At 41.4% G+C, this 25675-nt stretch overlaps 1 protein-coding gene across 2 annotated transcripts in view; it reads left to right on the plus strand.

Moving 5' to 3' along the window:
• Positions 1–25675, plus strand: part of PID1 (phosphotyrosine interaction domain containing 1) — a 229573-nt gene that overhangs the window by 122327 nt on the left and 81571 nt on the right. The gene's annotated exons all lie outside the window — the stretch shown is intronic.

A 25675-nucleotide genomic window follows, 5' to 3' on the forward strand; every position in this document is an offset into this window, starting at 1 on the left:
ATTTGCTGCCGGTTTTCCTCTAGGGTCCGGAGAACCTGTCTGCCTTGCTCCAGGCACAAGGTTTCCCAGTTCTAGCCGAGGTCCAGTGCTTTCTGTGGAGAATCATGTTAGGGAGATCCATGCCCCTTTGTTTGCATTTGGCCCTCTAGACATCTGCACAAAGGAAAAGCTTTGTCTGCTCTAGAATGAGAATAACAGGTGCATTTACCCGTGTTCCAGCAAAGTCTCCCCCTTGCTTTATTCAGTCTCTCAAAGAGAAAAATGGGGAGCCCATCCAGTCAGTGCCGCTTGTAATGGCCTTGATGTGCCTCTATTTATAAGTTAGCTCAGCAAAGTGCTTCATTTACAGAAGGCATAACTCAGTGCTGGTTTATGGAGCTTCAGTTACCTGCATAATTGAAGCAGATGCATTTTGACAGAAGTCCACCTATTCCATTCATTCCTGCCTAGAAATGTCTGCTTGTCCTCTTGGCTACTTACTTTATTTTTGTCTTTCGACACTCGAAGACTGATGTAACTTACAGTGTATTGAGTTCAAGCCTTTGTTCAGTTCTCTGCCTTCAGCCAGGAATGATGGTATTTAAACCATTAACATCTACTTGGAAACCTCAGACTGAATTTAGTGTCCTTGATTTAATACAGTCCTCTGCTAAGAGATGAATGTCATCTTTACTGTTAGAAATTAACTTAAATGTATTTTATGGTATCGAATGATAAGAGAATAAATGGTGATGCATTGTATTTCTGTACTCAGGGCCCCCAGTTCTTTTCATTAAAGCACATATGTTACAGGCTACTTACCGATACGAATACGCATAGCGTTTATTTGACTGAAATCTTTCTGTTCTGTCTGCTCTTTTGTTCCTGGACTTCTGCACACGTATAAAATAGAGCAGCTATTTATGAGGAATCAGAAAGGGCATTGCCTTGTGCAGTTTATTTTACTTGAAATTGATGACATATGCAAAAGTTCCTGATTAAAGAAAAAAAGATCATGAACTTAATATATTAAAGCTCCTAAGTGTAAAAAAAAATCCATCATCTTCCCTTTGTCTTTTCTCCTCACTGTTATGAGCAAAGTAAAGCTTAGTAGGACGAAATACCTTGCCTTGAGGGAGTTGAATTTTTCTGCAGCATAGACTTTAGTATGGCTCATTGCTACAAGAGAAACATAAATGTATGTGATACATTCTGAAATAGGATATATGAACATGGTCCATAATGTTTTCTATCACTGCTGTTCTCCACTACTGCAGGGGATAGTTTTTGGTTAAGATAGGGCAGAGAATTTTGAGGGAGTATTTGTCTGAACTTTCTCAGGGGGTCAAACAGTGCTTATAATTTCTGCAGTCAATTTACATCAATTATGAAGTTCAGGATAGCCGGCCAATAGATTTAAATCAAAGAGAGAAAGTGCCAATCCTTAATTGATTTTTTAATGGAAAGTAAATAACCCATTATCCTTCATTCACATAAAGAGGCAGAAGAAGCTATTTTTGTATATAGGAAATTTGTTTGGGAGAATTAATATATGGCCAAGTCCAAGAGCAAGGAATGTTAAATTTCTGAAATGATTCTCTTTATTAACCAGTGAAATACCAGAAAACTATTTTATATTAGTTATCTGTCGCTGTATAAAAATTACCTCAAAACTAAAGCAACCGGCATTTATTATCTCACAGTTTTTGTGGTGTGGCAATCTAAGTGCAGCTTAGCTGGCCACCTCTCGGCTTCAGGGTCTCTCTTGTGGTTGCCGTCAGGCTGTTGGCTGGGGCTGCAGCCTCATCCGAAGGCTCAGCTGAGAGAAGTTCCATGTGCAAGCTCACTCAGGCGGTGGTGGCGGCAGGATTCAGTTCCTTGCAGGTGCTTGGAACGAGTTGCTTTGCTGTCTCCCAATGATCTCCTCAATTCTTTTTTTTTTTTTAATTTTTAAAAAATGTTTATTTATTTTTGAGAGAGAGAGAGTGAGACAGAACATGAGCAGGGAAGGGCCAGAGAGAGAGAGGGAGACACAGAATCGGAAGCAGGCTCCAGGCTCTGAGCGGTCAGTACAGAGCCCGACGCGGGGCTCGAACCCACGAACTGTGAAATCATGACCTGAGCCGGAGTCGGAGGCCCAACCGACTGAGCCACCCAGGCACCCCAAGATCTCCTCAATTCTTTGCCTCAAGAGCCTCTTTGTGGCAAGAAGAGCCTCTTTGTGGAACAGCTCACTCCTATCAGGACAAGCAAACGAGAGAGCAAGACATGATAAGCAAGATGGGAGACAGAGTCTTTTTGTAACTTAAACTCAGAAGTGGCACCTTAGAAGCCAGTTGAAAGGTCCTGCACACACTCAAGGGCAGAGGATTATATAAGGGCATGAATATTAGGAGGCGAGCATTGCCGGGGACCATCTGAGAAACCACCTACCACATCTGCTGACCGCTTTTTCAGACCTCATTTCATGAATTAATCAACAAGCATAAGTTGAACTTGTTGCTCACAGTCTGATAATCTGAGTTTTGCATTTCACACGATTGTTCTTCACCATCTTTAAAACATGACCATCTTGGCTTCAGGTCGTTTTCTTGCCACTCCCGAGTTTCCTTCTTGATTTGGGATGCTTTAGTGTTATTAACCCTCTCTGTCTGTTTGCCATCTGGCCATGAACATCATGAGAAAATTATTTCTTTATTGTTGGGAAGAGATGTCAGCACTCCCATGTTCACTGAGGCATTATTCATAATAGCTAAGACATGGAAACAACACATGTGTCCATTAATAGGTGAATGGACAAGGAAAATTTGGTATATATATTCATGGAATATTATTCGGCCATAAAGAGGGAGGAAGTCTTGCCATTTGTGACAACATGGATGCGCCTTGAGGGCATTAGGCAAATAAGTCATGCAGAAAAAGACAAATACTTTATGATCCCATTTATATGTGGAATCTAAAAACAAAAATGGACTCATAGAAACAGAATGCAGATTGATCATTCTGTGGGGCTAGAGGGTGGAAGAAGTGAGGAGGCATCACCAAAGGGTAAAAGAATTTAATTATAAGGTAAATAAGTTTCAGGGACCTAACTTACAGCACGGCGACTATAACTAACAATGGTGTATTGCAAGGGCGCCTGGGTGGCTCAGTCGGCTGAGCATCTGACTTCAGCTCAGGTCATGATCTCGCGGTCTGTGAGTTCAAGCCCAGCGTCAGGCTCTGTGCTGACAGCTCGGAGCCTAGAGCCTGCTTCGGCTTCTGTGTCTCCGAAAGAGGGAGCTCTTTCTCTGCCCTGACCTCTGTCTCCCTTTCTCTCAAAAATAAACATGAAAAAAATTTAAAAAGGACAATACTGTATTCTTGAAAGTTCTTACGATAGTCGATCTTAAATGTTCTCACCATAGCAACAAAAATGGTAATCGTGTTAGGTGAAGGATGTGTTGACTAACCTATTGTGACAGACGTTTACAGTTTATAGATGTACTTAAGTCATCACACGTATACCTTGAATTTACATAATGTTATATGTCAACTATATACCTATAGAGGTGGAAAAAGAGAGAAAAAAGTGTTTTCTGAAGCCCGTCGTATATGCATAAAACTTTCTGTTTTTTTCATGATGTTCGCTCCCAACCCTAATGACCTAGCTAGTTAATTTGGTTGATTATGTCTTGTTTGGCAAAAGTGGGAGATTAAGATGTTCCTGTGCTCATGGGCTGGTTGTAGATGAGGGATTTGGAGTCGTGTGCTGTGTTTTTATCCTGTTTCTTTTCCTGCTGAGCAAAAGTGCCTCCTTTGAGACGGAAAATTTCAATCAGGCAGCTGGTGCAGGGACTTTTCTTCTTTCCTAAATGACTATGTGGATGATCTGTGTCTAGTTAACTCACGAGGCAAATGTGCATGTAAGGCCACGGTCAAGGATTTTATCCATCTAGTTAGCCTAGTTTTCTTTCCTGAGCACAGTCTTTTGGGTTCAGAAGCAAATTCTAATTCTGCCTTTCAGTAGCTGCCTGTCCTTGAGCAACTTACCCTTCTGAGTCTTTTTTACATCATCTACAAAATGGGACTAATGCTACTTTGTCAAGGTGGTCATGATAAGACAGTGATAGGTAGTGGGTGCTCTGTAAGATAGCTGTCACTTCTTTATTTTTACTTACTTTTTAAATCTCCTGCACTAAACTCAAATGCTTTTCATTTTAGAAGAAATTCCTTTATAACTGGTTTCATTCATAACTTTTTAAAACCACATCCTAGAATTGACCATTTTAACCATTTCAAAGTGTATCGTCCAGTGGCATTTAGCACGTTCATAATGTTGTGCAACCATCACCGCTCTCTACTTCTAGAACATTTTCATTACTCCAAAAGGAAATCTCACACCAATTGAGAATTCGGTCTCCGTTTCCTATGCCCCCAGCCCCTGCAACCACTAATCTACTTACTGTCTCTGTGAATTTGCTTCTTATGGCTGTTTATACAAATGGAATCATACAGTATGTGACCTTTCGTGTCTGGCTTCGTATACTTACCATAATATTTTCAAGGTTTCTCACGTAGTTCATGTAGCCATTTCACCACCGTATGCTAGTCACAGGAAGAATTGATTGAGGAAAAGTAATTCCAAGTGTGTGCTCTCTGCATGGAGCACAGGAGTGGTATCATTTTTGTAGGAGGGTGAACCACACCAACCACCTGAAGACTGGATGAGAATGAAAGCGGGAAGGATGCCAGCTGAGTTCATTTCCAAATCAGCTTCTACTGCAACCGCTTCCCCTCTCTTAGACCTCCCCTCCATCCCTCCATGGTTCCCCTTCTTGTGCCTACGCCACCCCCTCACCTTATCCCTTCTCATTTGTTACCTTCTCTCTCCCTTCCTTCCATTCTGTATTCCCCTCCCTCTGCCCTTTTTCCTTCTTCGTTTCATCACATCATTCCTTCTTTTGCTCACTCTGAGCACAGGCAGAACTAAAATAGCTAAGTCCTCAAAATTTCGATTTGTAGGGATTCATCCCAAGTGAACATAGTCAACGTAATTGACACTAACCTTTGGGATCACATAAAAAAGCCCAATAGAAGAGCTTGGTTAAAAAGAATGATGATAGATCTCTTGGAAAGAATACCCTGTAGCCACAAAAAAAAAATCATGCTTAATTGAGTATTTAATGACAGAGTATATATTTAGAGATAAAAGACCTCTTTACAAAAATAGAATTGCTATAGGGTCCTCAGGTTTTAATGAATGAGATAAGTATTACCCACGTCCTATGTGCATCTTTATGCAGAAAAAAATAAGGTGATACACTTAAAATGGTAACGATCATTATGATAGGATGGGATGATTACCGGTGGCTTTTAGTTTTCCTCTTCATGCTTTTTATAGCTTCGAAATTTTCAACAGTGCCCATGCATCAACTTTTGGAATCAGATAAAAAGGGTGATGAGCATTGTTATTGAAAGTATGCTAGTAGAATAGATCAGTCCTTGGCCATGAAGCCAGGAATCTGTCTTCAGTGTAAAGGACTGACTGATGGCTCTCAAATGAGATGATTTTGTCCTCAGAAACACTTAACAATGTCTGGAGACATTTTTGGTTGTCACAACCGGGAGGTGCTACTGGCATCTAGAGGGTAGAGGCTAGGGATGCTGCTAAGCAGCCTACAGCATATAGGATGCCCTCCCCTGCCACATCCCTTCACCAATGAATTTTCCAGCCCCAGAGTCAATAGTGCCGAGGTGAGAAACCTGCCCATTGGCTTATTTAAATATTTTTAATTAGCTCATTGGAGAATACTAATGGAAGAGGTCAAATCACTTGGGTTGTTTTTAATGGGTGTAAAGAATGAATTTACCTTCAGATAACACTACCCTGACCTGATTATCTAAGGACTTGAGAAGAAATCAAGCTGTTTTTCTATTCTTACACCTGTTGTCAACAGATTGTGTGTGTGTGTGTGTGTGTGTGTGTATGTGTGTGTGTGTGTGTGTGTGTGTGTGTGTGTGTGTTTAATCTGGGCTGTGTATCTCAAAGAGATGAAGCCAGGCGATATGTTTGAGGTTAGTATGGTGATACAGACTTAGGACACAGAATTCCACGGATAAATGAATAGAGGTAGCTGCCATAGAGAGAGTAATCCAGTCATGCATAATGAAGAGAATTCTGGCTGAGTGAAGAGTGCCACCTACTGAATTGTGTTTGGGTTTTCCCCAGGTTCTAATTTATGCAGGTTTATGCCTGAAAGTGTTACTTTCCATTATTGATCTCGCACATTTTCTTAAATAGTTGCTGCCGCAGTGTTAAACAATTGTTAGTTATTATTGGATCAAGGTGTAATTAGAAACAGCTGTGAACAATTGCATGCCGTCCAGCTCCTGAAGTAGCAAACCGAACTGCACTTGTAGACCTCGGATTGATTCACAGAGATTGCATCTGGCGGGTAAAACAAATCAATCTTCCGTTTCAATGCTGCCAGCCAGTTTCATTTTACCGAGATAACCAGAAAGATTAAAAACGCATTCCATATACCATTTCCAAATGTCACCAAGTTAAAAAAAAAAAACAAAACTTAAAGTACCTAGCGTTTGCCGTGACAAAATTGTCAACATTTCATCCTTCCCTTAGGATTCCAGCCTTATCTTTTCTCGCTTTTCTATATTTTTAAACGCCCGCTTTGATTGCGCTCAACTTTTGCCCACGTTTTTCTTAAAGTGCACATTGCAGTGCATAACATTTTGATATATCTATTTAATAACTACATTTTTCGATAACACGTAAAACCATTTCGAATTACATATTGAATTGGATGGGTCAGATAATTGCCATGGTGAATCTCGTCATCGGGATTAAATAGTTTGTCTCACAAAATTATATGCCTCTGTGTGATATGTTAATTCTTGCTCCTAATCAAACATTTAATTACATAATGAGCTTGGATTAATTTGCAACCTGAATCTCAAACGCATTCATGCAAAATTAAAAACGGTGCGTATCAGAGACAAACTAACGGTTTCTAGCATTTTGGTTCAAAGTTTTAGCAGTCTATGCCGGTAATAACATAAAGATTTGTGACAGTTGTCCAGTAACAATGGTAACAATCATTATGATAGAAAGCTTACACCAATAATGACAGCAAAAGCTGGATTTCTCGTGTTTATTTACTTATACTGACTTGTGGGTTCGAAAGGACTTTTATACTGTTGACTGTTCACTTGATTTCTCCGGTATGGTGACTGCCTCTCACATGAGCACAGTGGAGCCAGAACCTTAAGAGGACTTCCTTCTCCTGAACCTTGTTGCCTCTTTTAGAAAACGTTGAGCCTCTTTAAGAACTGAAGTTTGCTCTATTGACCTGTGTGACTTACTCAGGACTCTTTTCACCCCTGAGACGTTGGCTTTTAATTGCTAAATAGGATTAGTTAGTGAAATTCAAGTTGCACATGAGTATTTTGTGGTAGCTTTTGGTAGAATGGACAGTTTGCTCGAGCTATGGTCTCATAGGAAATAAATCATTCCTAAAGCCTGGCTGTCGTGGTAATTTTTGTGTGGGAATGGGGATTCTTTACTCTGAATGATTTGTGTGTGTGTGTGTGTGTGTGTGTGTAGAATAGTCTAGTGTTTACTTAAAGTTTTCTTATGCTCATGTGGTATGGGTTGAACTGCATCCCACCAAAATTACTGTGTCGAAGTCCTATCCCCCAGTACCTCAGAACGTGACCTTATTTGGATATAGGGTTGTTGTAAGAGTCATTAGTTAAGATGAAGTTGGAGTAGGGAGAGCCTTTAATCAAATATAACTGGTGTCCTTATAAACTGGGGACAACTGGGCACAGACATGCACACAGTGAAAGTGCCTTGTGACTCTGGGGGAGTTTTGCTGCCTCGGAGCCAAGGAAATTCCAGAAGCTAGGAGAGAGACCTGGAACATATCCTTCCCTAGCACGGCCCTGTGGACACCTTGACTTTGGGCTTCTGGCCTCCCGAACCGTGAGACAATAAACTTCTGTCGTTTAAGCCACTTAGTTTGCTAAGCCACTTACCTCATTATGGTGGCCCCAGCAAACCAGAACATCAGGCACGATGATGTTGCTGTTTCCACTTGAGTAACACTCACATTTATGAGTATCTACTTCGTGCCAGAAGCAGAGCTAGATGCCAGTGACACAAACTGGATTAAGCCTTCCAGGAACCCAGTGGGAGAGGTGGACAGAAAAGATTGGGAAGTTTGATGTCCCTAGTTGCCAACTTCAGATAGACCCATGAACTCACCTAAGGAAGCTACTAGTTCCCTACTTATCTTGCTCACATTCATTCCACAGCGACTATTAAAATCACCACTATCCTCATTTCCATTCAACCACTGACTTTCTACTACTGCTCATGTGATATTTCTTAAAGATGATATTTTTATTTTTTTATTTTTATTTATTTATTTATTTATTAAAAAAAAATTTTTTTTTTCTTCAACTTTTTTTTTTTTTTAATTTTTGGGACAGAGAGAGACAGAGCATGAACGGGGGAGGGGCAGAGAGAGAGGGAGACACAGAATCGGAAACAGGCTCCAGGCTCCGAGCCATCAGCCCAGAGCCTGACGCGGGGCTCGAACTCACGGACCGCGAGATCGTGACCTGGCTGAAGTCGGACGCTTAACTGACTGCGCCACCCAGGCGCCCCATTTTTAAATCTTTTTTAATGTTTTTTTATTTATTTTTGAGACAGAGAGAGACAGAGCATGAGCAGGGGAGGGGCAGAGAGAGAGAGGGAGACACAGAATCCGAAGCAGGCTCCAGGCTCTGAGCGGTCAGCCCAGAGCCTGACGCGAGGCTCGAACTCATGGACTGTGAGATCATGACCTGAGCCGAAGTTGGATGCTTAACCAACTGAGCCACCCAGGCGCCCCAAAGATGATATTTTTAAAGACTTACATATATATATTTTTTTCTTTAAGGAAAGTAAACAGGAACTTTCCGAAAGGGCAGTTTCCTTTTCTTGCTGTCAACATCACACGGGCATTGGGGCGTTGCTGGGGTTCACACCCTCAGTGGGGAAAGTTCTGCCTGCCACAGAAACGTGAGGGCATGTGCATGTGTACAGGATTCCAGATGGGCTGAGGGCTCTAGAGCCATTGAAATGACTCCTACCTGGCCCTTCATGACGTAGTTATTCAGAACTTCGATTCCCAGTTCCGTTATAATGAAAGTTCAAGGGTATCACGCTTGACAACTTTTAACACCAGTTGGGAAAAGTGAACTGACATTTATTTTGGTGATACAGCTGAGAAGATGCAAAGTTGCCAGTGGCTACTGAAGAGCAAAGTGTCCTTGAGAAATATTTCCTTGTTTGTGCGACCAGTTCAGTTTCTGGGTGGAGCCAGTCGTAGCTTCTGTGCTGTAATTTGTGGGAGCGATGTAGCCGGTAGGTTGCCATGGTTACTTGAGCCCACTGGGCAGAGGACAGACTTTCATTGTAATTAGAGTGAACACCACAGCCCAGCCGTGGGTGCTGCTCTTCAGAGGAGCCACTTCCCTTATTAAGCTTGTGTGGTCACCACACAGGGTGAAATGAGAAAGAGAAGCGTGGCCTTTTCTTCTGTTCCTTCTGCTCAGACTCTTGGGGAAGAGGCCATGACTCACTTGGGGGATATAGACACATCGGATTGTGGTTAGAAATGTGCTTCTTCATAGAACTGTTTGCCTAAGCTGCTAGTCCAAGATAGGAATGGATAAATACTTTCTAAATAGCTGGGTTGGATTTAATATACTTACGTAGAACCTGATACATTCTCCGGTTGAGGAGAACTGCCTGGCAATGAAATGAAAATGAGACTGTCTACTACAATAGTGACATTGAGGTTTTGGTATGTACAAGTGCTGGAAATTGCCAACACAGAATTTTCAATAAATTATGTTCCTTTGGAGCCCTCATGGCTTGGCAGAAATAACCCACACATGGTGGGCTTTGGAGTCCTGGGGATTTGGGTTCAAGTCCCATCTCTGCCCTTACCAAGTTTGCATTCCTGGGTAAATCATCCACCTTCTCTAGGCCTCATTAAAAAAAAAAATAGGTAAATATGTATTTATAGGGTATTTGTGAGCACTGGAGATAATGAATATAAATGACCTGGGCAATAGTAGATACTTCAGGCAAGATGGTGATGATGATGATGATGATGATGATTTTTAGTTTTTGATTTAAAAGTAAATTGAGGGGCGCCTGGGTGGCGCAGTCGGTTAAGCGTCCGACTTCAGCCAGGTCACGATCTCGCGGTCCGTGAGTTCGAGCCCCGCGTCAGGCTCTGGGCTGATGGCTCAGAGCCTGGAGCCTGTTTCCGATTCTGTGTCTCCCTCTCTCTCTGCCCCTCCCCCGTTCATGCTCTGTCTCTCTCTGTCCCAAAAATAAATAAAAACCGTTGAAAAAAAAATAAAATAAAATAAAATAAAAAAAATAATAGTAAATTGAAAAGAAGAGAAGCCCACAGTTCTTAACGCAGTGTTGATGTACTGTTCATTAAATAGCTTGGTTTTTCCAAGGATTGTCTTCATGAAATAAGTCCACTATATTCAAATAAAAGGATTCTTTGGCTTGGAACAGTTTTTTTTTTTTTTCCCTTATCAAAGATTCTCCTTTCAGCCATGGAAGTGATAAATAAATCTCTTTGCACATTTAAACTTGAAATACTTGGAACTTTGTACAGTTACACCAACATCAGAGAGCCCCTTCCCTAATTGCTGAAATGCAACAGCTAGTCTACAGGAGAAAATTCAGTGCAGCTATTTGAGCCAAGATTTTAAAATGTATTTCTGCTTGAATTTTTAGAGGAAATTTAAAGGGAATGCATTTGCCTAAGCGGGATTATGCTTTGAATAAATGCCCTGTGATGACCTCACAAATGTCAGGGGTCTTTACTGCCTTCTTGGAAACACCTTTAGCGGTTCGATTGAGAGCATGGGCAGTCTGGGGGATTCTGGTGTGAATGTTTCAATCCGTTTACCTTTTGTAGGGAACTTGCTTAGTCATTTACCCCCTAACAAATGTGTGACATAGACGTCCTAGGGAATGGGAGACACAGGTGGAGCCCCTGACAGCTCTCACTGCACAGGCTGGATGTGTAACCTCATCACCAGCACCAGCGTATCTGAAGGAAGCCTGTGTCCTTAGAGGTAGATGAGCCCCATGGAGGCTACGCAAAGAAGGACACAAGAACAGGTACATGGCAGCGGTTTCCCAGACTGTTCCAGAAACAGAGGTAGATAGAAACAGAAAGACAGGTAGATATTGTCCTAAGAGTTTTCCAGTCACAGAGTGGATTGGGTTAGCTCGTTACATTTTTTAGTGATCTAAAACAGTGGTTCTCAAAGATGAGGGGTGTGAGTGAGTCCTCCAGGGGACATTTGACAATGTCTGGAGATATTTTTGGCCTTCACAACTGGGGAGGTATTAATGGCGTCTAGTGGGTGGAGGCCAGAGATGTTGCTAAACATCCCCCAGTGCATGGAATAGCCCTATAGCAAAGAGCTGTGCACGCCGTCAGTCATGTCTAGGTTGAGAAACCCTGGTCACCTGATCTAGAAGAAGACACACCTTCAGACTAGCCCGTGTCCTTTTTCTCTTACCTCCTGCTCAGAACGTCACCTTCTGATGGCTTGGTTTGCATTTTAGACACTTTGACTTAAGAAAGGGGTTGTCTTAGTTAGCTTCGACCGCTGTAACAAAATATCATAAACTTATCGACAATAGAAATTTATTCTTATAGTTTGGGAGGCTGAGAAATCCAAGATCAAGAAATCCAAGATCAAGGCCAATATATCAAGGCCAATTTGATATATTGGCCAATTGAGAGCTCTCTGGTTGCAGATGGCTGTCTTCTCACTCTGTCCTCACTTGGTGGAAGGAGCTAGCTAGCTCCCTGGCCTCTTATGAGAGCACTAATCCCATTTGTTAGGGCTCCAACCTCACGATCTAATTACTCCCCAATAGCCTCACCTCCACATACCGATACATTGGGGATTTCAACATATGAAATTTGGGGGACACATGAGAGGGTTATCTTAGTTGGTTACTGGTAAGCTCTAGCCTCCGACAGTAATAAACTAGACATCTTGCTCATTCATAAGTCTCTTAAAATTCAAGTCCGTTCTGAGTATGATCAGTTTGGGTCCCCAGGAAAAAGAAAATGGAGCAGGAGTTATAATAAATAGGTACAATTTCTGTGCCCGTTCTATAGAAGAGAAAATGGAGAGGTTGTGTCTCACCAAGCAAGGAAACAAAGAAGTCACCAAATCTTTTCTCTTTCTCTTCTCGACACATGGCTAGATTATAGTTCCCAGTCTCCCCGGCAGGTAGGTGTCCCACGTAGCTGAGTTCTGACCGCCAAAAGGTGGGCAGATGTGACATATTCTTTGTCTAAGCTTGGCCCAATGAAATGTGAAAATGATCTTTGAATCTGCTTCTCCTTCTGCCGTTCACATGGAGAAGGTTCCGAGTTTCGAGAAGAGGGTGGATCCACAAGCCAAGAGAGCCTTGGTTCTTGACCAGCTGTGTTGACGCAGCTGAGCCTTGGAGGGTTGCATCAGCAAAAATAAACCTTTATTTTGTTAGGTCACTAAAATGTTGGTTATTAAAGAACTTTCTCACCCACTCTAACTAATAACAAAATGAAATAAAGAAGTGCAAACATGAGGGGGACCCTTGGCCTGTGGCCATCCATCTGGGACTACATAGAAAAATTCACCTCCACTAAATGGGCAGAGGTACAACATTGATGCTTCTGAATATGCTGGTGTTTATATTTACACATGCTCTCTTCTGAATCATGTTTTAAAATCAAAGGATTCATTAAATTCCCTTTATCAGTATTTTACATGATAGGCAGAGGCTTATTTATATCTCAGGCAGTCATTTTAGTAATTTCAGGTTCTTAAACCTGCATGAAGATTCATAAATTCACATATTATCCCCTCGATGCTAAGGGTTGCATGTGAGTCTGGGATTTAACCGAGAAATGTGGAATACGAGGTTTTTTTTTTTTTTTTTTGCCAAACCATTCCCAGTTGCTTGCGCATCTCAGGAGCCAAAGCTTATTACTTTCCAAGTTGTAATTTAAACTTGTTAAATTGCCTCCAGACCCATTTTTTTTCATGTAGCACAATGGGAAAAACTCAGTGCTTTGGCTCCAAATGCGATTCTCTTTTATTTTTCTCTCTCCAAAATCCTACCTCCTTTGGGGATGCATCATCATTATTTCATAGAAAATTTGGGCAGGAACATCTTTTTATGAAAACTTCTTGTTTTTCTGTGCTTTTTTTTTTTTTTTTTTCTTTGAGAGACATTTGCCATTGCATCTGGCAGGTGGTGTGGCTCTTTTTGAGAGTCTTTCAAACTCGTGATGTAGTCACATTTTAAGATCTTTGTGGGATGGCTGTAAGGAGAAATTAGGCTTGGTAACTATGTAGAAAATTGACCTGGTAAACACATTAGAGGTGGATTATCCTCTATTGCTCCCTTAATAACACCCAAAGAATGTGCCGTCCGTAGCCATTTCAGAGCCTAGCAGGAGCTTTCTTGCTGAGAAACGGAAGGTTCAGATTTTGTTCAGTATGCTCAATATACTTCGGTGGAGAAAGCCTTTAATGGTACAGCAACTCTTTGCGTGAAGACCAGCCTCCCACAGGCTACAATGGAGAGATATGCATGAAGTATACATATCAAGTATGGTAAACACTCGATGTCCCATATTTAAAATGGGGTGGTTTTCAGCAAAATTCTCTGTTCTCCTCTTTTATTTTCATGGATTAGAGTCTCCAGTGCATGTTTTTAGGGCGTGGGAGGGGCCGGGAAAGGGGAGGGCTGCTTACACACTTCAGTATAGTAGAGCCTCTATTCTAAACATTTTCTTCATTGTTTTTTTTTTTTTTCTTCACGTTCCAACAGGCAGGTTCTGCTGCATGGTCAGATCAGGTTCAATTCGGATTGTCAGTTGCCTGAATAATTAATAGAGAATTTTCAGATGTGTTGAGGAAGAATTGGGCGAAAAATGAAAGCAACTATTATTTTTTTTTCTCTTTCTTCAGCAGAGTGGAATGTCGCAGTAACAGACATTCCCTAAGTGTCAGTAACCAAAACCAATGCAGGTTTATTTCTTACGGACCCCATATACCCACTGGTGGAGGGCTCTGATTTATGGCGTCTTTACTCTGAGACCCAGGCTGACGGAGGCGCCTTCCTATGAAATTTCACAGGTCACAGGAACAGGGAACAGAGTGCGGAGAACCATAGACGGACTCTACAATGCTTCAGAAGAAAAGAGACACACAGCACTGTTGCTTAATTCTATTGGCAAGAGCAAGACTTAGAGCCAAAGCTAACTTTAGAAACACAGGGAAGGGTGACTTTTCTGAATACCGGAAATGGAAACTGGGTATCAGTAAATGGTGGAAATATTTACGTCATGGTCCTACCCCGACAGACATACACTCATGACACAGTTGGACATAGACGTTTAACCCTAAGCCCAATGATAAAAGTAGCCCCCAAGGGAAAATGAAGTCTCATTACAGAAAAATTCAGAAATGTAGCGTAGAACAGAAGATACCCAAAGAGATCTCCTCCTGATGCAGGAATATTTAGCCAACAGGTAGTAGAAAGGCATTTTGTTTCAGGGGACTACTGTTCCACCCTAGACTCAGTCAGAAACGGGCACAACATAATCTCTGAGCTGAGAGTATTTAGTCTTGTCAGCTCATTTAAAAACATATGTATAGTTCAGACTTAATTTTGATTTTATTCTTAATTTTCCTTTCTTGGTAAACAGCAGGTCAAATATCAGTGAGAATTATGGTCACAGATGTGAGACGTACTGAATCGCATTTTCAACGTCTGTTGCAGAGACTCAAGGCAAATATGAAGCCTGAGAACAAGATTTTTTTTAATTTTGATTTTTTAAAGATTTTTAAAAAATTTTAAGCAATCGCTACACCCAGTGTGGGGCTCAAACCCACAACCCCGACACCAAGAGTCACATGTTCTACCAACTGAGCTGGCCAGGTGCCCCAAGAAAAATACTTTAAACATTATAGTGATTATAGAGAATTAATTACAGGTGGTGCTATCAGAATTTCTCTCCAAAGATACAACCTCGGTGCTTTCTTATTTCCCCCTGTTTACAGCATTAAGATAATCTCATATCATTTTTAAAAACTTTTCCTTCTTTTATTGCAATGCTTTTTAAAAATTTCCTTTGTTCTAAATAAGTAAAATGCCTGGGAGAAGTCAAAAGGAACAGTACAGGAATAAAATGGAGCCATCCCAGGTTGTGGGAGATCAGGACAGATGGATTGATTGTGATGAGGTGAATGTCTAATGTAGCCCCCACCAAAAACAAAACTCCAGACTTTTGAAACTCCTCATTAGTTCAAGAAGAAAACAATAAATAAATAAATAAATAAATAACTCAGCATGATTACCGAAGAGCAAACATTTCATTTGACTTTGTCTTTGCCCCAGGTTTTAATTTATCAAACACATACTGAGAAAGCATCTCATGTTACCATCAATTCTTGCTGTGTTTTATTTAACATGTAGCAGAGCCTGACAGAAATCTGACCTCCCAAGGCAGCTCCCCCTAAGGGAAGTTCATTACCTGGCATTGGTCTACTTTGTCCATTTATCTTGGAGAAAATATTTGCAAACCATAAAGCTGATAAAAGATTTGTATCCAGAATGTATAAAGAAATCTAGTAACTCAATAATAAAACAAATACCCAATTTTAAAAATGGGCAAATGATTTAAATAGGCGTTTCTCCCAAGAAAATGTGCACATGGTCAATATGTACATGAAAAGATGCTCAGAGTCTTTTAACATTAGGGAAATGCAAATCAAAACTACCATAAGATACCAGTTCACACCCACTAGGATTCTAGAATAAAAGAGACATTAATAACAGGTGTTGGTGAGGACTGGGGAAGGTGAGGGTCTCATGTACTGTTGGTGGGAATGTAAAATGGCCCAGCCACCTTGGAAAATGCTCTTGGTAGTTCCTTACAAAGTTAAGCTAGAGTTATCATATAACCCAGCGATTATTCTCCTAGGAATATATGCCCAAGAGAAAGAACCCCCAAATAAGTGAAAACATATGTCCCCACAAAAACTCATATACAGATATTAAGAGTAGCATTATTCATGACAGCAAAAAATTCAGACAACCCAAATAACCAGCTGTTGAATGGATAAACACAATGTAATATATCCATAAAGTGGAAAAAATTATTTGGCAAGACAAAGAAATGAAACAGTGATAACATGCTAGCTACAACACGGATGAACCTTAAAAACGTGATGCTAAGTGAAAGAAGCCAGTTACAAAAGACCATGTATGATATGCTTCTGTTTATATGAAGTGTCCCGAATGGACAAATTTATAGAGACAGAGAGGAGATTAGTGTTTGCCTGAGACTGGGAAGGGTGGGTGGGTTGTGGGAGTGACTGCTAATGAGTACAGGGTCTCTTTGTAGAGCAATGGAAACATTCTAAAATTAGATTGTGGTGATGGTTGCACAATCCTGTGAATAGACTAAAAACCGTTGAATTGTACATTTTAAATGAGTGAACTGTAGGTTATGTGAATTGCATCCTAATAAAGCTGTTCTCTTTCTTCCTCTCTTCCCTTCTTCCTCTCTTCCCCTCTTTCTCTCCTTTCCTTCCTTCCTTTCTTTCTTCTTTCTTTCTTTTTCTTTCTTTCTTTCTTTCTTTCTTTCTTTCTTTCTTTCTTTCTTTCTTCTCTCTTTCTCTCTTTCTCCCCTTCTGTCTTCTTTTTTTTTTTTTTTTTAAATTTTTGGGACAGAGAGAGACAGAGCATGAACGGGGGAGGGGCAGAGAGAGAGGGAGACACAGAATCGGAAACAGGCTCCAGGCTCCGAGCCATCAGCCCAGAGCCTGACGCGGGGCTCGAACTCACGGACCGTGAGATCGTGACCTGGCTGAAGTCGGACGCTTAACCGACTACGCCACCCAGGCGCCCCTTCTGTCTTCTTTTTTTAAAGTGAGGTACATTTCATCCATTCCAGTACTGAAATGTGACCCTGCCTGGCGGGTTTCCGGGGTCGGTAGTTTATGATGCTATACAGTGGGTTCCAACTTCCGGTTCCGAGTCACCTTACCAAGGAACTAGTAATAGCTTTTAACTGTTCCAGTGACCCCCTTCTCAGCACCTCTCCCTGATTCCAGCCCACAGCATCTATACGGAGATGTCTCGTTTCTTGCTTCAGAACAGAAGGCTGGCTAAAAATTAATACTATTTGCTGATGAACTTGCTCAGAATAGTATGTAGGCCCTCAAATCTGATACCCATTAGTGACGATGGTAGATGTGCTTTCCTTCGGTGTGCTCTACAAAGCTGCTGGGCCAGCTTGATCAATGAATGGTCTGGCTGTGTGATGCTGGAACTATCTAGAACTTTCTGTAATCTTCGATTTACTGTAGGGCCGCACACACTCCCATAATGAATCAGAATGCCCAGGCATGGTGGCCTTGGGGAAAGGAGTTGCAAGGCGCTTTTAGAGGGAAGAGTAACTGCCTACGTGGGATCCCAATGGAAAACCCTTCAGTCATTGCTGTGGGCCATTGTTGCTTCTGTGCGGTGCCACTGGACTTTCTGCCAGCACAGCTGCACACGGACATGTCCGTTGGAGCCATTCAGCCTAATCTTGGACGGACTACATTTACTTCAACATTGTAGGCACGCAGTAGATTTTTTTGCATTAATTAATAACTGTGTAGAAACAATCTCTCTGCTACTTTATGCAAAAGAGGCCTGGATTGTTGTAAATTATGTACATTTTTCCATTAACTTTTCAGCTACAGAAATTCTTCCTTATCTCGATGAGGATTTACCGTAAACTATAAGGAAAGTAAATACCGATTCTCTGGAGGATGTTTATGAAAATTGCATTTTACTAGAAATAACAACCTAGGTGTTTGTACAGCTCATTCTCTACCCTCACAGACGTATCTTCTCTGCTGGGGGCTTTTTTAGACTCCTGCCCTGGTCAGCCTGTCCAAAACCACAGGGTCCTTTTTACTCCCCATCCCTTTGCCTTCCATTGTTTTCCTCTACAGCCACAATCACTTCCTGTTTTCTGTCGTAGTTATTTCTTTATTGTTTATGTCCTCCACGGAATGTAATCCTTCTTAGGCAGGACTCTGTTAATCTCGTTTGCTGCTCTGTCCCTAGCACCTAGATCAGTGTCTTGCTTCTTGGAGGTACTCAGTAAATATTTATTGAACAAATAAATAGATACACTTCCTCCCCTCCTCTCTCCAAAATACAGTTTGAGAGAAGAGGAGAAGAGAGCCCCGCAGAGCAGACAGCAAAGGAATAGCTCGTTTCTCTCCATTATCCAGCTTCCAGACACCATGGTATCATGCACACAAAAAGAGACAGAAGGTACAAGGTTGGAAGGCTCTTCTCATTCAATTCTGTCCCGAAGAGGAGACTGAGTGTCCAAGTGGCAAAGGGACTTTCCCTTGGTCACAACAAAAACAAGTGACAGAATGAAGACTGTGCCTCAGAGGATGTCATTCACAGTTCTCAGAGTTTAGAAGGTGGAGAAAAACACTAAAACACTGGAATGTTTAGCCCTTCTAAACTTACTAACTTACGTTATACTTCCATGACTTACTAAGGTACATATTAATAACTACATTACACGTAATTTTATGTTACTTACTAACTTGCATATACTTACTAACTTATAACCTACATTGTACTGTGTTATAATTACAACCCAAATGTCGCCTGGGGAGCCTTGCTCCTTTGAGATTCGAAAATAGGTGGCTGAGACCCCCTCTCCCGTGTGGCACTGTCTTCAGGCATTCGTGCGTGTAGGCAGAGGTGGCTGGTTCATTATTCCCATTTTGAGTAGTTCGAGGTCAGTGCCTTTTCTTTTATATGCTGTCCCTTTGCTACTTCGCCTTCTTCCCAAGTGGCCCCTCAAGATATTTTGCTAAACCAAAGGAGAAGTTCCATCATACTCTTTGGAGGCAAGAACAGCTTCCCTCGGTGATGGCGTTAAATAAGGAATATAAAACACGAAGTAAAGCATTTGAAATATTTCCACCCACTAACCATGACGACTTTAGGGTGCTGTTTTAGGGTATTACTCTTTGTAGGGATGAATGGTACAACAGAAAGTACCTAGACTTTAGTGGGGATCATGGCCAAACATGTACTGACAGTATGATTTTAGGTGAAGTAATTGATTTAAGTTCTAGTTCCTTGATTGTAAAATGGAGAAAATCATCCTTGCTTTATAGGATACTAAGAATTAAATGAGGTGACATGTGTAAAAGTGCTTTGTTATGGAAGACGTCATGCAAATAATATCACCACTGTCACTGAGTTTGTATTTATGGTAGTTTTATTTTATTTTATTTTTTTTAGAAAGTGACTACATGAGTTCCCCAAGGTTCTGTTCAGAGTTGTACCTTAGTTGCTGAAATGCCACAAATGACATTCCCTCTGGAACAAAAAGGGTGGGTCAGGTAAAGAAAACCAACTGTGAGTGATAAGTTAGCAAGTAACTTGAGAAATCCCAGTTGGATTTTGTGGAGTTGGAGTTAAGTGTAGTTTCATAAAATGGGCCAAATACCTGTGTTCAGAACTCTTTTGCTGCTGAGATATACCACATTTCTTGTCCTGTTTACACGGGTCAAGATCTTTTTTTCTTTTTTCTTTTTTTCTTTTCTGTACTGACTCAAGAAGACAACATTTCATCGACAGAGATCTTGCCTTCTCCACAGGATTAAGCTCTTTTACTTTCTTGATATATTTGGCTTTAAATCTTTTTATGCGTCACGTTTTCCCCCCAAAGAAGTGACATGTTAACATGGTTTGAATAGCCCAACAAACCCGTATGTGCCTTCTGATTGCTTTCTCGTTTATGTGGGGTGGGCAGTGGTTTCTTTTTCCTCTTTCTTTTGCTCCTGCAAAGCATTGCCATTATAGCATCTCAAAATATGAGCCCAGTAGGATTGCCTTTCCCTTCATAGAAGAAAGACTGGGATGTAGAACTATTGAATGATTGACCCCTAGTCTCAGAGCTGGCTAGTGACAGAACTAGACTTCTTTCTGCCCTCTTATGATACTAGGGACATCCTGTTGACATTCTTCTGACACACAGACATGCGATTAAGTAGAAACAAAGAATCTTTTATGAAGCCTGGGGAAATGGAGAGTCGTATTCTAGTGCTCCTCTAAAATAATGTTGTCGACTACCACCAGTCCTGAGTACGGGAGACCTTCCAGATAAGCCACCACTGTCCTGTTTCTTTTATTCCTCTGTGACTATATTGGGAGGACAAGAAGAGGTGGCTGGTCTGAATGCAGAAGGAAGCAGAAAAAGAATTGAACAAATCGCATTCCTTTCCAGCGCACTCGTCAATGTATCGATTTTACTCATCAAGCGCTTTTGAGTGCCGGGATCTGTTTTAGTCGCTGAAGATACGGGGGGGGGGGGGGGGGGAAGAAACTAAGAAGTGATGCGGTCTCATGGAACTTCCAAACTATTGAGAGAGACAGGCAGGCAGTACATCATTAACTGCTTAGTAACGATTATTGCAATGAGGGTAAATGCTTCCAAAAAAAAAAAAAAAAAGCAGAGGCCACCATGAGCCCCTGAAATAGGGCAGCTGAACTGAGTGAGCACAGGGGTTCAGGAAGTCTGAGGAGGTGTCCGTTAGCTAAGGCTAGAAATGCGAGTAGCAGCGTGAGAGGTGGTGGCAAGGACGGCGGGAAGAGGCTAGGCAGAGACAAGAGTGCAAGCAAGGATCCTGAGGCAGTGAGTGTCTTGGCATATCTGAGACACAGGTTGACGTGAGAAAGCAAGTGGAAAGAGACGATGGAGATAAGCAGGTAAGAGCCATTGGTGATCTTTGGTCTTGGCCTTGGTCTTGCAAGAGCCTTGGTGATTTCGACCTCTGTGTAGAGCAGTGGGGAATTATTTAAAAGCTCTGAGCATACAGGAGCGATAACACTCTGGCTGCAGAGAAAGGAACGGTGGGGAAAGCCAGGGCTGCATAAGAGATCTGTTAGATGTTCATAGTAAATCCAGGTGAGCAGTAATGTTAGTGTTGACTGAGGAGGTGGTCGCGGAGGGAGGCGTGAGGGATCTGAACTGTTTTGCGAAGGTGGGCTTGAATGGAGGTGGAGCCCCAGGGAAGGGAAGATTTTGGTGATAGCTCCTTGGATTGGGGCGTGGGAGACTGGTGGTGTGGCATGCCTTCATTTACTGAGGAATGGATGACTAGAAAAAGAACGTTTTTTTTTTTTTTTTTTTTTTGACAGTAATACAAGAAGTCATCTTTTGGACCTACTAAGTTAGGCCCATTAACATAGAGATGCCAATGGTGGCGGTATTGACCCAGGGCTCAGGATAGAGAAATGGGTGGCAGTTGGGAACTGTCCACTCACAGTTGGTGTATACAACCACGTGGGAGGATGAGGTCATCAGAAAGAAAAGGCAGATGAGAGAAGAGGGCCGAGGATATGCCACCAAGAAATAGCTGCTTGGTCTGTTAAGGTATACATTATAGGAGATGATCTCTGGCAAGAGTTAGAATGGAGGGCGGCCCAGTTGGAGGCCATATTTATGTATCAGGAGGAGAAGAAAGTCACAGAGGGAGCTGAGGACAAGTAACCGGCGTGGCGGTTGAAAAGCCAGGAGGAGAATGTGATGTCGTGGAAGAAGGCACAGGGATAAGTGTGTGATAGTTCTGGGGGCACGGGGAGGCTGTGGGATTGGGATAATGGATCACCCAGCTGGGTTATCCTCTGGGTTAAACTCTGAAATGTGAAGTCTCCAGATCTGATTTTTCTCTAATAACTCCATGGCTCATTACAAAGATAAATAGAATTCCCCCTGTTGAAAATGTCTAATGATTAAGATGATCTGTTATTATTATTATTTATTGTTTTTTTTTTTTTGAATTTCACTTAGAAGCCACTGAGAGGCCAAAATGAAAACAGGAGGTGATGAAAAACTGCACTCAGGTGACTCATCACTAGACGTGGGGCCAGTAGAAAATCCATGTAGTAGTAACTTTTTATAAATGCACTTCTGGATTAAGTGGAACACCTTGACCATAGCCCTTTGAGTATTACTGGAGGATGTGGGGCATATTCTCTTGTGTCATTATTGTGAACCGATGTTCTCATGGTTTCCTGATAGTCGTTTGAGTCCTGGCTCTGAACAGGGAAGAGTCTAAAGAACAAGATTTAGGGGAAAGGTTTTTAAAACACAGATTAGGAACCAGTACCACTGGAAGGATTCACGTATTTCCTCTCTTTAAATTTTGCTTTGAAATGTGTAGTTTCCAGTAAATTTTTTGAAGATGCTCAAATTGTTGCTTGAGTTTATAGAACCTCCTTTAATTCTTAAGTAGCACACAGCTGAATAAAGATTGTAGCAGCCTGATTTGGTTGATTGGTTGAGTTCTTCACATCAAAGAGCGGCATAAAATAAGAAACTGGATCCTCAGTTGGAAATAAATTCCAGATACCCTGTTTTTCTTCCAAACAATTCAGATGGCTGCAAATCCAAACTCTTAGCTTTTTATCTCTCGATAATCATATGTGAAAAATAATACAGAAGGACATAAAAATACTTACCTTTCCAGTTAAATTAACTGTAACATGGCTAAGGGTCAGGATGCTCACTTTTTATACATCCATCAAAAATTTATAGTAAATGCATTGGACCCATTCCTAGAGATTCATGAGACACAAGCCCTGATTTGAAGGAGCTTATAGTTTAATAGGGGAAGATGAGTGCGTCCAAATAATTATAAATTTCGGTTATAAGATGTTTTAGCAACTCAGAGGAGAAAGATGAAATAGTATAGGAGAGTATTCAGAGGATATAATTACGTGAACTGAGTCACAGTGACTAGCCAAGGTGAAGAGGAAGGACCCAGGGGAAGGTGTTATTCAGCACGGGTAGCATGAAGTTGCCTCTAATAGAATGGAGGGGGGGTGGCAAGGTGAGGAGGACCCAGATTATGAAGGACATGCAAGCCAAGGTAAGGGGCTGTTGAAGAATTTCAAGCAGTTGCTTGGTAGGTAATTTATGCATTCTGGGAGATCATCCGTGGCAAGCTTAGAGCAGGTTTGGAGAGGGTGAGACTGAAAAAAGATACTGTTGGGGCACCTGGGGGGCTCAGTTGGTTAAACATCTGACTTCGGCTCAGGTCATGATCTTGTAGTTCGTTGGTTCGAGTCCTGAGTTGCTCTCTGTGCTGACAGCTCAGAGCCTGGCGCCTGCTTTGGATTCTGTGTCTCCCTCCCTCTCTCTCTCTCTCTTTCTCTGTCTGTCTCTGCCCCTCCCCTGCTCTTTCTCTCTCTTTCTGAAAAATAAACATTAAATTTCTTTTAAAAAAGAAAAAAGATACTATTGCAGTGGTCCAGATGCAGTACAGAGACATGGTACAAGAAAACAAGTGGTAAAAAAAGATGGCTGTGCCTCTCAGAAGCATCCCTAGAGAGGGAAAAAAAGATCTGGGTTCTAATTTCAATTTTGGAACTGTATTAACATCCTCCAAAGAAGACAGAGAAATTTATTTAAATGAGTTGGCTGACATGATTCATGGAGGTTGGCAAGTCCAAAATCCTCAGGGTGGGTTGGTAGACTGAAGACTTGGGAAAAAGGTGATGTTGCAGTTTGAGTCCAAAGACAGTCTGCTGACAAAATTTCTTCCTGCTCAGGAGAGGTCAGCCCTTTCCTCTACAGGCCTTCAACTGATTGGACAGGGCCCACCCACATTATGGAAGGTAATTGCTTTCTTCAAAGTCTACTGATTCAAACGTTGATCTCATCTAAAAAAAAATACCTTCATAGAGACCTCCAGAAAAGCGTTTGACCAAATATCTGGCTACCATAGCCCAGCCAAGTTGGAGGGTAAAATTGACCATCACAGTAATTAAAAGTTTTAGGCAAATTACTTTTCATTTCTGGATCCTCTCCCAGATTCCTCCTGTATAGAATTATGACATTGAACTAGATACCATCTAAGATCCATTCTAGCTTTGAATAAAATATGTTTATTCTTTCTTTGCCATGGAGTTAAGAATGGGCGTTGCCTAATTTATTTTAAGATTCTGGAATTTTATTTTATTTATTTATTTATTTATTTTAAACATTTATTTATTTTCGAGACAGAGAGAGCATGAACAGGGGAGGGTCAGAGAAAGAGGGAGACACAGAATCTGAAACAGGCTCCAGGCTCTGAGCCATCAGCACAGAGCCCGACGCGGGGCTCGAACCCACGGACTGTGAGATCATGACCTGAGCCGAAGTCGGACGCCCAACCGACTGAGCCACCCAGGCGCCCCAGGAATTTTATTTTTTTAACCATTTTATTTAATATATTTTTTAAATTTACATCCAAGTTAGTTATAGCATATAGTGCAACAATGATTTCAGGAGTAGATTCCATAATGCCCTTACCCATTTAGCCCATTCCTCCTCCCATAGCCCCTCCAGTAACCCTCTGTTTGTTCTTCATATTTAAGAATCTCTTATGTTTTTAAGATTCTAGAATTTTAGATCAACAGGTTACCTTTGGCAGCTACAACACTTCATATATATGGATAGGAAGTAGGCAGAACTGCTTAATTCATGCAAATGGTGACTCCACTGCTGTCATTTAAGGATTCCATGCAACGTTGCAGATTTTTTCTGCCAAAGTGCACGAAATCAAATTTCTATAGCTTAAGTCATGTTTGAGGCTTGCTAGGAAGCTATCCTATGTAAAAGACCCTTTAATTAGGTTCTGTTGGGAATTCAGGTATTGGCATACACTGTTGATTTTTTTGTTATGGAGACGGAATCACTACAGAGAAAGTGAAATATGGTTCATGTTATCAGGCAGAATCAACTGATTTTGGGGAGGGGGTCTCTTGCCAAGCAGTGGCATCTGTGAGCTGATTTTAGGGTTCCATTGCTCCCCTCCAGATATGAGACTTTCACAGATAGGTAGGATGTCTCATTCTTCTTAAAACCACGTTAGAAACCCTTTTACCCCTTGTATTTAAGAGAAACATTTCTACGTGGGAAGCACATTCATGCAGCTGAGTGTATTGATAGGGAGGTTCAGTCAGTGGTTTGAGTTGTGAACCCTGACATGAATGGGAGAAAAAAAAATCGTCAGAACCATTTTCTTGTCGGAAGAGATACAAAGAACATTTCTAATAGGCCCAAAGCTTTCTGTTGTTCTTTCCCACCTTCCTAGGGTGAGATTTTGTTTAGATTGGTTTTTTAAAAAATTATCTGTGGACCAGTGTAGGCTGGGGACTTTGTATGGATGAAATAGACTTAGTATTGGCATCCTAGATGAAGAGCTCTGAGCATTTTCAAATTAGTTATTGTACGCCCTCCAATAGCTGAAATAATGTGCAATTTACTGTCAGAGAGCTCTAAAGATTTTAGGACCTTTAGACACTAATCTCTTCCCTCAATCATAGAAATTGGAACATGATACTCCTCTTTGAAGGCTTTGGCCAGCTTTTCTCTTTTCTTGTTACGCTCGTTAGAATTTTGTCTCTGACATTTTGAGACAATTTTTGAAAGATCATTTCCAAGTTATTTCAAATTACTTTCATTCTTATTTTGATGTCCTTTAATTTATCATATAATCAGGAGTTGAGGCT

This window comes from Neofelis nebulosa, chromosome 2 (assembly GCF_028018385.1).
Source record: "Neofelis nebulosa isolate mNeoNeb1 chromosome 2, mNeoNeb1.pri, whole genome shotgun sequence".
NCBI classification, from domain to species: Eukaryota; Metazoa; Chordata; class Mammalia; order Carnivora; family Felidae; genus Neofelis; species Neofelis nebulosa.